Source organism: Lissotriton helveticus, chromosome 3_1 (assembly GCF_964261635.1).
Source record: "Lissotriton helveticus chromosome 3_1, aLisHel1.1, whole genome shotgun sequence".
NCBI lineage: Eukaryota > Metazoa > Chordata > Amphibia > Caudata > Salamandridae > Lissotriton > Lissotriton helveticus.
In genome coordinates this window covers 2,129,002,992-2,129,017,903 of record NC_136061.1, presented here as the reverse complement: position 1 = coordinate 2,129,017,903, position 14,912 = coordinate 2,129,002,992, and positions in this window count along the sequence as shown.

The following is a 14,912-nucleotide window of genomic DNA, read 5'->3' as shown; positions in this document are numbered from 1 at the left end:
CCAGGCGAGCACAGCGGGTAATCCAATGCGGCGGGTGAACCAATGTGGCTGTCTGCGTCACACTCCGCCAGTCACTCCCGGTCCGGAGATCACCGGGCTGCTTCCGTGAAGTTGCAGGCTCGAGCCCATGTAACACGCAAGCTGGGAGTCACCACAGACACAATTTCAAGAGATGGCGGGCTCAGGCCCACGGGACAAGCAGACTAAGACTAAGAACCGCCGTTCGTCCAACTTCACAGCCCCACCACACTCCGTTGCTCTGGGGGCTATTCCAAGACCGCTTCCGCAGCTTGGGGGGGGGGGCAATCAATCAATCAATCAATCAATCATGCCATTTGTATAGCGCACTACTCACCCGGGAGGGTCTCAAGGCGCTTGGGGGGAGGGGCATGCTACTGCTCGAACAGCCAGGTCTTGAGTTGTTTCCTGAGGGCGAGATGGTCCTGGGTCAGCCGAAGGTGGATGGGGAGGGAGTTCCAAGTCTTGGCAGCCAGGTAAGAGAAGGATCTTCCTCCGGCGGTGGCTCTTCGGATGCGTGGTACGGCTGCGAGGGCGAGGCTGGTGGACCGTAGCTGGCGGGTGGGCGTGTAGAAGGTCAGGCGGTCGTTGAGGTACTTGGGGCCCAGGTCGTGGAGAGACTTGTGTGCGTGGGTGAGGAGCCGGAACGTGATCCTCTTGTCGACGGGGAGCCAGTGCAGGTTCCTCAGGTGGCTGGAGATGTGGCTGCATCAGGGGACATCCAGGATGAGTCGGGCGGAGGCGTTCTGGATGCGCTGGAGTCTTTTCTGTAGCTTGGCTGTGGTTCCGGCATAGAGGGCGTTTCCGTAGTCCGGTCGGCTGGTGACGAGTGCCTGGGTGACAGTCTTCCTGGTCTCGGTCGGGATCCAGCGGAAGATCTTGCGAAGCATACGCAGGGTGTTGAAGCACGATGAGGAGACAGCGTTTACTTGTCTGGTCATCGAGAGGGAGGGGTCCAGGATGAAGCCCAGGTTGCGTGCGTGGTCGGTTGGCTTGGGTGCGGTGCCCAGGGCTGGGGGCCACCAGGAGTCGTCCCAGGCGGAGGGCGAAGATCCCAGGATGAGGACTTCCGTCTTGTCCGAGTTCAGTTTCAGGCGGCTGTCCTTCATCCACTCGGCGACGTCTTTCATCCCTTCGTGTAGGCAGGTTCTGGCGGTGTCGGGGTCTCTGGTGAGGGAGAGGATCAGCTGGGTGTCGTCGGCGTAAGAGATGATGTTGAGGTTGTGCTGGCGTGCGATGGCTGTGAGAGGTTTCATGTAGATGTTGAAGAGGGTGGGGCTGAGTGAAGATCCTTGCGGGACGCCGCAGATGACTTCGGTGGCCTCGGAGCAAAACGGGGGGAGGGGGACTCTTTGTGTTATTCCGGCAAGGAACGAGATGATCCACTCCAGTGCCTTCTCTTGGATACCGATGTTGCTGAGGCGTTGGACTAGGGTGCGGTGGCAGACCGTGTCGAACGCAGCGGAGAGGTCCAGGAGGATGAGGGCCACTGTTTCCCCCTTGTCGAGCAGGGTCCGGATGTCGTCGGTGGCTGCGATGAGGGCGGTCTCGGTGCTGTGGTTGGCTCTGAAGCCGGACTGCGAGGGGTCGAGGGATCCGTTCGTCTCGAGGAAGGTGGTCAGTTGTCTGTTGACGATCTTCTCGATGACTTTAGCAGGAAAAGGGAGGAGCGAGATGGGGCGGAAGTTTTTGAGATCGGTGGGGTCCGCTGTAGGTTTCTTCAGGAGGGCGCTGATCTCGGCGTGCTTCCAGCTCTCCGGGAAGGTGGCGGTGTTGAAGGAGGCGTTGATGATGTTCGGGAGTTGGGGTACGATGGTGGAGTCGGCCTTGTTGAAGACGTGGTGTGGGCAGGGGTCGGTCGGTGATCCGGAGTGGATGGTGTTCATCGTGCGGCTGTGTCTTCGGTGGTCACCGTGGTCCAGGTGCGAAGGGTGGCGGTGGGAGGCGTTGGTTCGACGGTTGGGTGTGTGGGTGGGGCGCCGAAGCTGTTGTGGATGTCGGCGATCTTGCGGTGGAAGAACGAGGTGAGGGAGTCGCAGAGGTCTTGTGACGGAGTGATGTCGTTGGTGCCTGTGCTGGGGTTGGAGAACTCCTTGACGATAGTGAAGAGCTCTTTGCTGTCGTGGGCGTTGTTGTCCAGTCGTTCCTTCAGGGATTTCTTCTTGGTGGTGCGGATGAGCTGGTGGTGCTTGCGGGTAGCGTGTTTGAGGGCAGTCATGTTGTCGGTGGTCCGGTCGAGGAGCCAGGCTTTCTCGAGGGTGCGGCAGGTCTTCTTGGAGTCCTTGAGGTCGTCGGTGAACCAGGATGCCTTCTTGCTTCTGGGTCTGCTGGGAGGGTTCTTTAGTGGCGCGAGGTCGTTGGCGCAGGCGGTCAGCCACTGTGTGAAGTTGCGGGCTGCTTCGTTGGGGTCCGTTGTTTTGGCGGGTGGGCTCTGGCTGAGGGAGGTGGTGAGCTGGTCTGCGGTGATCTTGCTCCAATTCCTGTGAGGTACCTGTTGCGGGTGGTGGTGGTTCGTGGATCTTTTGAAGCTGAAGTGGACGCAGCTGTGGTCGGTCCAGTGGAGTCCGGTGGCGTGGCTGAAGGTGATGTACTTGCTGGAAGAGAACACGAGATCAAGCGTGTGGCCGGCGTAGTGGGTGGGGGTGTTGACCAGTTGCTTGAGTCCGAGGTTGGCGAGGTTTTCCAGCAGGGTGGTGGTGTTGCGGTCCTTGTTGTTCTCCAGGTGGAAGTTGAGGTCCCCGAGGAGGATGTAGTCGGTGGAGGGGAGGGCGTGCGGGCTGATGAAGTCTGTGATGTCTTCGCTGAATTGTGTGCGTGGTCCCGGGGGTCTGTAGACGAGGGTGCCTCTGAGGGTCGTCTTAGGGTCGGTGTGAATCTGGAATTGGAGATGTTCGGCTGCGGCGAAGGAGTCGTTGGCGTCGGTCGTGATGTGGATGGTGTTCCTGTGGACGATGGCGATGCCACCTCCGGTCTGGTTGATGCGGTCCCTCCTGATGATCTTGTACCCGTCCGGGATGGCGATGGCGATGTCGAGTGCAGAGGAGGCGTTCATCCAGGTTTCCGTGAGGAAGGCGACGTCCGGTGATGTAGCGTCGAGGAGGTTCCAGAGTTCCACGGCGTGTCTGTGGACGGAGCGGGTGTTGATCAGGATGCACTTGAGGTGGTTGCTGCTGGTGTTTGTCTTGGCGGGTGCGGGGCAGGTTCGGAGGCAGGTGAACTTGCAGGTGCAGCAGGTGAAGGGTCCGTGGGTGCGTCTCGGGGTGGCTCGGCAGCAGGAGTGGGTCCGGCCGGCATTGAGTGCGTTGAGAGTGGCGGCGTCGTAGGTCAGTCGGGTCGTCTTGCCTCGGCGGGGAGGGCCAGGGGTCCTGGCGCTGGGCGCGGGCCAGGCGCGGACGGGCGCAGATGGGCTTACCTTTGGCGCACCTTCAGCGCTCAATCGGTGCTCCCGCTGTGCCGGTCCGCTGCGCGGTCGCTCTGGGGGCGTCATAAGTAAGGAGCCGGGAGGGAGGAGCAGCTGGGTGGCGGGAGCGGGGCGGCGAATGGAATCACAGGGGGGCGGGGCCGCAGGGAGGCAGCGGCGGGAAATTTCAAGAAGCAGCGTGCAGCGGGAAATTCCCAGGAGCAGCGGGAAATTCCCAGGAGCAGCGGGAAATTCCCAGGAGCAGCAGGCAGCGAGCGAAGGAATCTGCAGGCAGGAGGCGGCAAAGGCAGGCAGGAGCGGCAGCAGTGAGTGGGGCGACCAAGCCCTGTGGAGGGCTGAGCGGTCACACTCTGTGGTCCCCTTAAGTAAGGAGCCGGGAGGGAGGAGCAGCTGGGTGGCGGGAGCGGGGCGGCGAATGGAATCACAGGGGGGCGGGGCCGCAGGGAAGCAGTGGCGGGAAATTCCAAGAAGCAGCGGGAAATTCCCAGGAGCAGCGGGAAATTCCCAGGAGCAGCGGGCAGCGAGCGAAGGAATCTGCAGGCAGGAGGCGGCAAAGGCAGGCAGGAGCGGCAGCAGTGAGTTGGGCGACCAAGCCCTGTGGAGGGCTGAGCGCGAGTCCAAAAAACTGCTGGTCCTGTTACACTGCCGCAACGCACTCCGAGGCTGCCTCACCGCTGCTCAGCTGTCTCAGCTTGCAGCAGTACCCGCAGCACTCCTCGGCTCTCCGCAACCCCCTCCGCTCTCAGTTCTCGGCCCCCCGTTCATGACTCTCGGCCCCTCTCTCTGTGGCCGCTGTGACACCGAACGGTTCAAAACCAATCCGAGCCGTGCCGCTTCAGCCGTAGCCGGAACCGGCTGCCCGCAGCTCCCCGTGGCTCCACTCGGTTCTGATGCTGCCCTTGATGCGGCTTGCGGTATTAGCAAGTTCCTGGATGCCCGCGGCACCGCTCTGCTCTGCCGCTGCCACTGCACTTGCTCAAGGTCTCTCTCAAGACCTGGAATGGACTGCACTGAGTACTGAGCACAATTAATAATTATTTAAAATCAAATTAAATATTAATACCAATAAATACATTTTTTATAATTACTTAATTACAATTAAATTACTTCCCACCCTATTCCCCTATAAACCAACAACCCGCTACAGAACTAAAACGCAACATGTATTTAAAAATATTTACTAATTCTTAAAAATTTATATTAATTTACTATAGTTAAATTACTTCCCACCTTATTCCCCTATAAACCCACAACCCGCTAAGGTACTAAAACGCATAATTTACTTCTAAAAATGTAATACATATATTATAAAACTAGTACAATAATTAACAAAAATTATAAAAACAAACATATAAAATACAGAACACTAATATTAATGTCGATATTAGTGACATCGAATTTTTTGCTATCGATATTACAAACTTTTGATATTAACAAAAACGATATTTCTTACCTTCAGGTCGATATTCTGGTCGTTGATTTTCTTGATTTCGTTATTCTGTCCATACGATATTTCCAACTCAATATTCTTGTAGGTCAAAATAAAAAACTCAATATTTAGACTGTTTACCCAGTGGATTGGTTTAGCCAGCTCTTACTCTCAAGGAGAGAAAATCTCCATCTTGAAGTTTAAAATGCAGTTCGTTGTGGGAAAAGAATATGCCACACTTTGAAGGAAGCTGTCATGCTTCTGGGTGGCACGCTGTATTCCATAGGCCAGGGGTGCCCTTCTGCTTGTCTCCCCAGAACATTGAATAAATATGTGAGAGCTGCATAGCAACTTGGATCTGCTGCCTGAAACTACAATAAGAAGGACTACCCTGCTGGAACTCTGGCCTGTTCCAGGAAGATTGCACCCTGAATGACTGTGCCTGCTGCACGCTAAGGAACTACAACACTAAGGACTTTGCCTTGCTTCTAAAAGGAAAATGAGGAGGGTTAGACTTCCTGAAAGCAGCATGTTAAAAGAGTTTCATCTGCATCATGTCCAGCAAGAAGACTCCAGCTGACCGCTTTCAACAGGACTTTAAATGTTTTGGCCAGGAGCAATGTGGGAACTGTAGTCCCAATTTCTGAGGAGCAACTCAAGGGTCTGGAACCTTGGAGTTTGTTTGTGGAGACTTTGGACCCCCAAAAGGAACTTCAGATAGCACCTTCAGATGTTTGGAGAACTTTGTGATAAGGCTCCATAAGATAACTAGCCCGACGTCGAGAGTCAAGCCGACTACCTCGCACCATGACCCGGCATGGACTTCAAGTTCATCCTGCTGAAAGATCCGGGGCTCAAGACTTCCAGGAGTTGACCAGATGCTTCCCCTGAATCAAGCCAACAAAGCTGCTGTGAATCTGGCCTGCTGGAAAGGCCTGATCGAGGTTGAGAGAAAATCCTTCAGAAAAGTCTCCAAGTGCCATGGTAAAATGTTGACCGTAACCTCCCGCTTAGTGTATCTGACCAGGGATCCATCACGGTCAGTCTCAAACTTTGACTTTGTCCCACTCATGCACGACCAGTTCAACCCAATTTGGTGATACTTGGTTTTTAAGCGCTAGAAAGTGTTTATTCTTTTAAAAAATCATATCTCCAATTCCCTAGATTGGATGTTTGATGGTTTGGTGTCATTTTAATCATAACATATCTCCTATTTTTATAAATTGGTTGTGGATTTTTATTGTGTGTTGTGTCTTATTCATTTAATGTATCGGTATTTTTAAATGCTTTACACACATGTCTCCTAAGGTAAGCCTGCCTTCTCATTGCAGGCTACAAAGGGTTGAGCAAGGAATAATTTATTGAGCCCTTGTCTTGATCTTATATTGCATTAGTGGCCTTATTGCTAGTGTTAGGTGCATACTCACCCCTACTAATAATCCACCTTTCAACATTTTCTAAACATGTGTCTGATTGTTGTCTACCTGATTGAACTAAGTGCCTTGTAACGTGCTATACCTTGATCCCAGGGCCTGTAGGTTAAATGCTACATGTAGGCTTGCAGCACTGATTGTGCCAACCACACAAGTAGCCTTTTAAACCTGTCTCAGACTTGCCATTGCAGGACCTGTGTGCACAGTTTGCTGCCACTTCAATTTGACATTTAAAACCTACTTGCTAAGCCTTATACTCCCCATTTGTTACATATAAGTCACCGCTAAGGTAGGCCCTAGGGAGCCCTTAGGGCAGGGTACTATGTAAGTAAAAGGTACGACATGTACCTTTATGTTTTGCATGTCCTGGTAGTGACAAACAGCCTATTTTGTTTTTCACTACTGTGAGACCTACCCCTCTTGTGGTGTAGCATTGGTAATTACGTAATAATATTTTAAGCTACAATTCCTGATCAGAGCAAAGTAGCTTTTTGATGTGTCACATGTTTGGAATGGTATTGATAAATACTACTTACTGGTGAGGTTGGATTTAACTTTACTATTTTAGAAATGCCACTTTTAGACAGTGGACATTTCTCTGCACATACCTCTCCTTGTGTCTGACAGCCTGCCCTCAATACATGTCTGGGCTGGTGACAGCTACATTTGTGCATTCCCTCTAGACAGCCACAACACAGGACACTCAATTGTATCTGCATGCATCTGCATACTCATAGTGCATCCTGGGCAGAAGGCAGGAGAGGAGGTACTACTTCACTTGAATAGGTAGTGTCCTGTCTCCACACAAAGGGCTGATTTACCCCCATAGCGAGGCTGGCAGACAGAACTGGGCTGCAGGGGGACCTGTGCACTTCAGAGAATTCTTTTGAAATCACCCCACATCAAAGAGACATTTGGTTACAAGTTCTAGGTCTCTGACCCCATCTAATCAGACATTCTTCGACCTGTAACCAGACACTGCTGGCTCTGCTTCTGCACATTAACAGAAGGACTGCTGTGCTGCCAGGAGGGACTGCCACTCTCCTTACTATTCTGCTGTGTTGGCCTGCTGCTGTTGAGCTGCAGGGGGGACTGCCACTCTGGTACCTGCTGTGGTGTGTTGGCCAGCTACCCTTGTGCTGTGTTGAACTGAGTGCTCGCCAAAGGCTTGCTAACTTACCCTCTGTTCACAAGTCTCAGGCTATCAAACACTTCATCTTGTTTCTACATGGCAGCTGATGCCTACACAGATCTGCTTTTTTCACAGAAAACAAGCACTGGCTCCCAAGCTGCATAACAAGCTGTGTGCTCCGTGCTTTGCTGCACAAAGGGCCTGCACCTCACCCCTTAGCTGTTTATGACATACACGCACAATTTCCAGTGCGCCACCTGAAATTGCCATCTCTGGCCCTGAGGAAATGCTGCAGTGCTAAGGAAAGCCCTTTCAACTTGGCCTGGCCATGTCACCTTGATAACTGGAATTACTGCAAGTGTTGACAAGTCAGCTTGCCAGCTCACATCAGCTGAATCAGTGCGGCGGCCGATGTGCTTCCTGCCTGCCCGAGGATCTCTCCCTGTGACATGCTCATGTGTGTGCTTTTTCTTTTGTTCTACGCTATTGGCCTTTGCGTGCGTCTTTTTAACAAAGACAGCATGCAATTGGCTAAAGACGGGTGCCCATGGCCTATTGGTGGCGGTTACCCGCATGGCCACCATATGGTTTCAATTATCGTGTCCAGACACGGGCGCGATAATTGAATTCACACGACTCACTGTGGCGCACGCCGCTCTTGTGCCATATCCACTTTGGGGTAACATTAACACTGTTATAAATCAAATACAGAGCTAGTGGTCAACTGACCGGGGGCATAAGAACTGAAATATCATTTGGAAATGTAGTAAATGGCAACACTACATTGATTAATGATTAGAGGGGGCATAACCAAGAGTTCCTGTGACAAGAAAGGAAAAACGGACATAACAGCATAAGTAGCTAATGAACAATGATTAAAAGTACATTGTTCAAAAAAATCTACAGAGACACGAGCACAAACACACATTGTAAAAACAGCATTTTAGCATGTTTTCTTAAAATTGTACACTACATTAACCACAATGCACCAAAATAAAACAGGAAGTAACTGTGTGCAGATAGAAATAAAAGACACCTTTTCTCTGTAACACACTATCCCGTGATCAAGGTCAAAGTGATTGGACTGAAACGCATAGGGCATGGCAAACATCTAATAAATCCGCCCTAATGCTGAAAATCGAGTCACTGCATTCTTGTCTCTTGCTGCAAAGCGAAATTGCTCACATGCATACCGGCGTGGTTCTGCTGGAAAGAAACGCACCGCCCCTATCCAAGAGCACCGGCGGCAAAACTACTGGGCTGAATTGTGGTATTCAAATTTTAAGACGCAAGGCAGCTGCCACATGGAGAAATGTTCCTGGAGCACGTGAGAGGAATTCTGAAGAGGAACACTGCATCGAGAAAAAGCAAGCGGCAACACGACCCTGACGGCGCCGGAGGACGGAGGACTGCGCTGAAAGCTGCCATCGGGTAAGAGACGCCGTGACAAATGCCTTCTCTTTTTTCCTCGTAAACTCGCAGAGCAACCGCTTCAGGACATTTGTGCCTAAGGGGGGGCTCTCATACGATATCTTACCAATGTGTTGTCATCTTCCCAAAATACTTTGAAACAAACACTGCCCCACTGAGGAAAGTTATACCAAAACAGTAACTGACAACACAGTAACAAAACGGGCAGAGATACAAAAAAGCAGCATTTAATTAAGGATTACAACACGGGAAGGAGAACTCATTTTTTAAAGTGGAAAATTGCAAATAAAACACACAGATAACATACTTGCCATGGAAAGACGAGAAGCTTAAAGAAATGCAGAAATGTCCGGTTTATTTACAACTTGAAGCGCAGAACGAATAGAGAGAGGTCAAATAACACCACAGAGTAACATCAAAGAAAAACTGAGATACTGGGAGAGACTTTCAAAAAAGGAAATCAACTGATAGCGCTACAGAAAAATGTAGAAGCAAACCGAATTCCCTGAGGCTTCCACCTCATGCTAATGCCAAGTCACCAAGATACAATTGGGGAATTATTACAAGAATGGGGAGAACATCTATTGGAATCATCCATGGAATGACCCAAGGCCCAAAGAGAAATCAGAAGAGAATTAAAAGAACGAGAGGAAGAAATAGAAAAAATTAATGTGCCAGAAGACCTGCAAACAACGTAAACAACATAAGTTTCAAAGAGATAAAATAGACTTCGAAGAAGGAAGGTTGTTCACCTTTGGCAGATATTATGAAGTGTGGAAAAGTAAAGCACATTTAGAAATTGTGAGTAAGGAATTCTCAAGCTATGATTCCCTTACAAGTACAGATACGAGTGAAAATGAAAGTACCCCAAATAGTGTGTCGGAGAGCAGAAAAAAGATCGATTTTTTAACCGAAATGAGGATTGCACTAGAACAACAACCAACCAACTGAGAGGAGGGGGCAGGGGCAGGGGAAGAGGCACAAGAGGAAGACAAGAAGAGGCAAGAGGGGCAGGGGAGGAATCAAGAACAGACACATGGTCCAAAGACCGCTTGAGACAACCGAAGAAATAGAAGTTTCATGCTTGCAAGAACTTAAAGTAATCGACATTTCAGATAAAATCTTAACAGATACAGAAAAGAATGAATGTCTTACAAAAAGGCTTGAATTTTTGTCCAACATCCCACCTGGATATTGCCCAAACCAGGATTGATCTATACAAATATTCAGGGAAGATCAAATTGACTAAAATACATGCGGAAAAAATAAAACTAAATTGTCCAGCGAATACAACATCACCAAGTAACATCCTTCTGGCAGAAGATATTCAAGGTCTGCAAATATTATTAACAATGGGAGCGGAATTGGCATTACAACAAACAGAGGCCTTAAAAGAGCTAGAAGAAGCACAACCACCAGTGGGAGCAGGTGAGAGTGGCCTTAACCTAGATCAAGCTATTATCCAAATTTACCATCAGGCAATAAAGTGGATGTTTTTCACGAGGCAATAATAGAAGACCTGTATAAAATCAAATATGCCACATGCAAGGACAACTTATCAAATGCCTTTGGGACTTGCTACATAACTACATCCTTATAAGGTCCCAAAGGCGAGCGCTATTGGCTATGCCAATGCTTGTTTTGTTAGATTTCTGCTAAAGGATTTGTTCTGCAGGGCCCGCCCAGCAATGGATGTGTATCCCCCCAGATTCGCTTTCACTTCTTCAAAAAGACATGGCGTTTGTGAAAGCGTTGGCTGTATTCATTTCTGTATTTCGGTATGTGTTACTTTTCACTGATTCCTCGCAATGTGATACTCTTTCTGTACGACTCATAAAACCAGTGGATGCTACAAAATTTCATATATTTTTATTCTGAATTCTGCTAGGAGTTAGAGGATTGTTGTCAAGGTTGTCATGTTGTAGCCATTGGCTCTCAAGTGACTGATTATTCGGACTGCCCATAATTATCGAGGCATATATGTATCACCACTTCTCAATCTAATTCTAGTTGGTGGATTTTCCGTAAGAAAGACATTTGAAAGTGCATTCACTTCATAACTGCTCTGAATTGAGGAATTGGGCTGAAATTACAATATACAAGCAAGGCAGGTCTGCCGGCTGCAGGAGAAGGCGCTTGCGCGCCTCGCACAGCTGACATTGGCCGCACGGCAGTGAAAGTGGCAGGCATTGGCCGCGCCACGCAGCAGTGAAAGTGGCAGGCTGTCAGCAGGGGGAGGGGACATGGGCAATTTCCTTTCGGGAGCGTGCGACCATATGGCACCACCATAAGGCGCCACCCGCTCCTGAAAGGAAATCGCCAAGATGTGCACGGGTTACATTGCAAGCAATGCAACGCGTGCACTTCTTTGATGCAAAAGCTCTGCCGATGGCATTAGGTCCCCTCCTATGCAACGCATGCGCGTTGCATAGGACGAGACCTAAAAAGGAGAGAGAAGCTTTACATAAATTACAAGGAGATAAAACCATCGAAATAAAGCCCCCAAAAGAGACTATATTGCAGAGACAATCAGACAACTCTCGGATTTAGAATGCTATAATCAACTATCTAATGATCCTACAAAAGAAATAGAAACTAACTTGATAAGGAACTTACAAAAGTGGCATGAGAAAGGTCTAATAGACACAGAGGAACAAAAATATCTCAAAGGCGATCATCCAACCATGGCAAAATTCTACTGCCTGCCTAAAATTCATAAGAGCAGATAAAACCCTCTGGGGAGACCGATTGTCTCCGCAAGTGGCTCATTACTAGAACCAATTTCGAATTACATTGACCACTTCTTGGCACCCTTAGTGAAAGATCTCAGCTCCTACCTACGTGATACTACGGATCTTCTACAGAAATTAGAAGGCGCCACATAGCATTCAACCTTTAAACTTTTTACAATGGATGTGATTTTGTTGAACATAAACATTGAACATTCAATCGGAATGTGTAATTGTGTACTTCGTATAGTTTTTAAAAGATTACTTTTTAAAAGTGTATTTGTGCTCCACTTACCGATCACTCACTCTGGGCACACATTCTATTTGCTTCTGTACCCGCCCACTAATTCTGCTCGCCCCATTGCAGCCGATTAGGCGCTGCTGAGGTTAGAGTGTAAGACACCATCTTAGGTGAGGAGCAGGCGAGCGGCACAGTGCTCGGCCCCTCCCACCTCTGACCATTTAAAAACAGCAATTACTACCGCGTGCACCGATTGTCAGTGTGCTCGCGGGTGTTGGGTCCTGAGGCGGAAGCCGGGACTGCTGTGTGAGAGAGCGGACTAACTGCTTTTAAAGATTGCTGCTTTTAAAGATTTATTTTACTGTGTAATTGTGTACTTCGTATAGCTTTTAAAAGATTACTTTTTAAAAGTGTATTTGTGCTTCACTTACCGATCGCTCACTCTGGGCACACATTCTATCTGCTTCTGTACCCGCCCACTAATTCTGCTCGCCCCATTGCAGCCGATTAGGCGCTGCTGAGGTTAGAGTGTAAGACACCATCTTAGGTGAGGGCAGGCGAGCGGCACAGTGCTCGGCCCCTCCCACCTCTACGGTCATTTCATGAAACCCCCTCCCCGGAAGCGCAGCGGGCGCGTCGATGGCGCGCCGAAGATGCGCCAAAGACAAGCCCGTCTGCGCCCGCACGCGACCAGCCGAGACCAGGGGCATACCATTCCGCCCGACCCATCCACTACTCCAGGGCCGATCTTTTGGAGTGCAATAACAAAGCTCATACACACTCAGTCGGCTCTGTAAGTATGGTATCTTGAGTCAGGGCTGTCACCTGACCACCCGCACAAACAACCAGGTACCGCCTGACCTACCCCTCCAGTCGCTTACTATTTTCTACTTAAACACCCGTTCCCTTGTCAAGCACCAGATGGACATTTTTCTGTTACTAGACACGGAGAAACCAGATATTCTCTTACTGGCAGAAACGTGGCTAACTCCTACCTCCGCACCCGACATAATAGCGGCTCTGCCACCTAACTACTATATTATTCAGGCAGACCGTGTCACGGGGAAAGAGGGAGGAGGAGTCACGGCAATTATCCACTCCAGCCTGGATGTCACCACCCTCACCTGTTTGACGTTAGTCAACACAGACAACCTCGTGTTAAAAATTGCTACTCCCCACATGGTAATAGCATGTGTCCTCTTGTATAGACCCCCTACCTCGATGCCATCATTCCCTATGGCCCTAAGCGACCAAGTTGCTAATCTGGCACTTGACCACGCCAGGATATTCCTAGTAGGTGATCTTAACTACTGGTACAAAGATCCCTCGGAGGGCCCTCAATTGGCCGAACTGACTGATCTTCTGTCCAACCTAAATTTTAATCAACTAGTGCTCTCCCCTACCCACTGCAAAGGTCACATCCTAGACCATGTGTGGTCCAATACCACATGTGTAACAACCCCAATAACCTTGCCATGCCTCTGGTCAGACCACCTTATTCTTAAATTTAAAATATGTATCACCCCCACTAGGACCACTGCGCCAATTGCCGGCGGGCTAGCTAGAAATTGGAATGCAATGGACAAAACAGCTTTTTACAGTCACTAGCTAATGCCATCCCTCCCCTGGACAACGATATAAACTCTTCAGTATCCACTCTCACAGGCTGGCTACAAGCAGCTAGTAATCTTCATGCCCCGTACAAAAGAATTAGATTGGCACGGCGCACGGATGCCAATAGATGGTTCTCCTCTGACTTAAAAACTAGGAAACTGGCCCTACGGCATCTAGAACGCCTTTGGCGCCGCAAATATGATCCTGAGCTAAAAATTAAATATGTCAGGGCTAGAAAGGAATACATGAATGCCATCTCCGCAGCAAAGGCGGATTACTTTTCTTCCCGAATCCTAGATTCCTCAAACAAATCTAAGGATATTTTCTCTATTTTTAATGAACTGACGAATTTGGAGAATGTCCGCCCCAAGGTAGTTTCTACCCAGTGTCTGTGTGATTCACTCAACACCTACTTCGGTGACAAAATTGCAGACATTAAAACTAGCATTCCTCAACCTGCGGCCCCAATCACGACCGGTATGGCAATTAAGACCAGTACTGCCACCTTCACTAATTTTCAGCCCATAACTCAGGTCCAGCTCTTGGAACTAATGACAAGAGTCAAATCTGGTTCCCCATTGGACATCTGCCCCCCCCGCATCTTAAAAGAATGTTTCTCCACCTACCCAGCCCCTGCCCTTGCACTTTTAAATGACTCACTCACCTCGGGCTTAGTTTCATCTGCCTTTAAAGAAGCCACGGTCATACCTCTCTTGAAAAAATCTGGGGCTGACCCTGCCTGTAAGGCGAACTACCGGCCCATATCCTTATTGCCTTACTTGGCAAAAGTCCTGGAGGCACACGTGGCGAAATGCCTCTCTAATTTTCTGGAAGAGTCTTCCTGTTTTGACCCCCACCAGGCTGGATTCCGGGCAGCACATTCAACAGAGGCAGTGGTCACCACAGTTTTGGACACACTGCGAGACTGTGTAGATAGACGCTCCCCCAGGCCCTGGTGCTCCTAGACCTGTCGGCCCGGTCAACCACAACATCTTGATCGACCGTGTCGGACAGGCCGGCATACGGGACACGGCGGCATGCTGGCTGAGGTCCTTCTGAAAACTCCATTCTCCATTTCCAGTCTACCATGAGGTTTATTAAATCCTGGATGGACCAAAACCAGCTGAAATTAAATCCAGGTAAAACCGAATTGGTATTGACTGGGGACAGCGCCAAGCATTGGGGCCCCCACTACTGGCCATCAGATCTGGGTCAAGCTCCGCCACCATCACCATCGGCCAAAACGCTTGGAGTTATCATGGACAGCGATCTCTCATTAAAAGCACAAGTGGGCCAGGTGGTTTCCAAATGCTTCTTTCAGCTAAAAAAATTTGGAAGGTCCGGCGACTATTAACGTCGGAAGCAATCACTCAGGTTGTGATCGCCACTGTTCTGTCCCATCTGGATTACGCGAATGCCATCTACCTGGGTCTTCCCAACTATCTACTCAAGCGTCTCCAGATG